General features: G+C 35.5%; 1 long non-coding RNA gene across 1 annotated transcript; it reads left to right on the forward strand.

Annotated features, from left to right (window-relative positions):
• Positions 1-1123: 1123 nt before the first annotated feature.
• LOC309797881 lies at positions 1124-2009 on the forward strand. Its single transcript, XR_014292851.1, has 4 exons — positions 1124-1197; positions 1527-1772; positions 1831-1860; positions 1935-2009. It is a non-coding gene; the product is annotated as an uncharacterized lncRNA (long non-coding RNA).
• Positions 2010-2885: the final 876 nt, after the last annotated feature.

Raw genomic sequence — 2885 nt, forward strand, 5'->3', positions numbered from 1 at the left:
CAAATCAACAATTAAGAAGCGGTGGAAACTGCCTGCTGGCGGTCATAGGGATTTTATAGTGACGTGTTGATTTCTATCCATTTCTAGCTGGTTATCATGTTTTTCATTTCACGAATAGACGTGTAAAAGATATGTACGTGTTGTTTTCTTGATTTCGCTGATATAAAAGTAAACCGTCATCTCAGTGGTCTCAAATGAGTTCTCTACCTCGTAAATATACTCTCGCTCAACTTGGTGCTCCTCGTAGGTTTTTTGGAATTCAAAAATTCATATTTATCATTTTGAAATTTCCATATCGATTACTCAGAAATAATATATCGATTTTCTTAATGGTTTCTCTATTGTGTTTGAGTTTTACTGTTCCGTTAATGTTAGTGGATTTTTAACGTTTAATCTGGATGACCGTTGCTAGAGTCAGTATGCATTCCAAATATATTTTTTTATTTGTTGTTCTCTTTAATATCTTCAGACACTTCCAAAATGTCTAGCATTGCGGATGATGAAGAGATAGTGGAAGACAGATTCGATGATCAGAGTTTCGACGATGCCCCGCTTTCAGATCGTGAATCAAACTGTGAGTTTGCACTAGAATTGTTGTATACTAATTAACGAGGTACTAGTAGAATTTCCTCTGCAATCTACCATGTCGTGATGTCATTGTGTAATACTTTTTTTTTTAATTTAGTTGATGAAAAGGAATTGCATGAATATGACAATGTTCAACAATCCGTTGACGAAAGGACCAACGAACCGACAAACCCTTCTGTTTCATCTTCAGGAGTCGTACAAACGAGCACTCCTATTTGTGTGTTACTGCATTTTCATATTAATTCTATAGCCATCCACTGCATATTCACTCTTTTACATATATATACGTATGCACACGTACATACATGTGTATATACATATATATATGCATATATATACATATATGTGTATATATACATATATATGTTTTTCAGCCTTAATAGCCAAAGCTACATCTCGACATCATGATCTTGCTAAAGAATTCCATGGTATATCTCTGATCCTGCCTGAAGGTAATTTACATGGAAAAATTGGCTTTAGTTCGGGTTCCTTTTATGTGTATAGAGTTGTTTTTTCTTTTTAGCTTCATCTACACTTGATGAGCACTCTGTTGCGGAAACCACGGGATCGCTTCATTTAAGTATAAGGACAATTCAAGAGGTTTTAAAGGTATACCTTTGATCCTAACGAAGAGTGTATCTTCGATAATCAAAAATTCTGAAACGAGTATTTATTGTCTTAACTTAAGCAAGAAGTATATTTAAAAGTGACTATTACACATAAGTTAGGTTAGTAAATTCTTGCGAAACATTGATAACCCTGGCATGAAAAACAGCATAGTTTTTCTCAGTTATTTATTCGTTAAAAAAGAGATCGCGGTGTTTGAGTTCTTGGAAGAACGGTGGAATTATCTCTAATGTCGAATCTTTTAACCCGTTTATGAAAATGTTTCTTATTAGTCGGACACCTTTCCAGAATTAAAACGAAAAATTTTTCAGAAACAACCCTCTGGTGCTTCCACAGAATCGTTAATGAAGGTGTTGGAAGAGCATAGAAAAAGTCGAGTGAAGCCACGAAAAGCTCATAATCACCTTTTTGCGCCTCCGGTTTCATATATGTCAGTGCATATATCTTAATTAGTAAAAAATGGTGCATTCACACTGCTCTATTTAAGTAAACCATCATTGCCGTGTACCTCGCGTAATCTCTCTTCCACTAAATCATGTAGCAGTGGTGGAATCATGGTAGGAGCTGTCTTTTATAGTTGCCGCAATAACATTGCGCAATATATTTGTAGTTTAGGCTGGATTCGCTGTGGCAGAAAATGCTTTGGTAGGTTAAGTTTCAAGTGTTTCTGTAAAGGCTGTCTTCCTGATTTATTTTCAAGGCTAACATATTCTGTTCAGGATAAAACTACAGATATGAATAAGACAATTGTTCCTGACAATGAAATGGTTTCAAAGGTTTCTGCCACATTGACGGTTGTTCTTTGACTTTATTTTGCTATCGTTCTATTTAGCATGATTCATTTTCCTTTCAGCTCTTTATTTTGCTCGCCCACCCACTACTTTTTTATTGCTCTTCTCCATATATTTAATCTATACAGCTTCCCGATGCAGACGTTATATCACGCGTCGCCTGAGAAGCTTATTTTGTACAAATTAAAGTTTGCAAAATTTTTTTGCAAACGGGTTAGTTCTTTTCGCGACGGAACTGTTCTAAGAAGAAGGAAACTAAGAGTACCAGCTTATTATTATGATTCCATATGTTTTATCATTGAAGACATTAGAGATACTCGACTCTATCGTAACAACTCGTATAACCTAAACGTTTTGCCATCAACTTTTGAACCTTTTGGTATACCATTTATATATATACTTGTGGAGTTTGTATATATGTATATATACATACAAACAAACATATATACAAACATATATACATATAACATTTATATATTTATAATATATATACATATATATAACCTCAGGAGGGGCTGGTGTAGAGCAGTGATTAGAGGTGAATTTGCAATATGCACTGTATCGAACAAAGGTTCGATCCCTTCATCTAAGGTCACCATGCCTTCATCTCTCCGTGGATGACGAGTTGGTTAAAACTTGTTTGGAAGGATAAAAGCACTAACTTGAAACATCATTGGGCCACCTTTGGCTAGTGTATAGGCCAGATACGCATTCAATCATTCCTATGATGGTTGATGGAATCGACCACATGCCACTTCCTTCATGGTCTAATCAAAGCCGAATAGTTAATCCTTTACCTAAGGAGCTTCTACTCACCAATTTGAAAACTCTTTGAGCTTGTGCAATCTTTCCAGCGTCCTAGAGAGGTTTTCAAACAGG

Source organism: Mesoplodon mirus (genome assembly GCF_964341445.2).
Source record: "Mesoplodon mirus genome assembly, contig: HAP1_SCAFFOLD_1166, whole genome shotgun sequence".
In the NCBI taxonomy this organism is placed as follows: Eukaryota; Metazoa; Chordata; class Mammalia; order Artiodactyla; family Ziphiidae; genus Mesoplodon; species Mesoplodon mirus.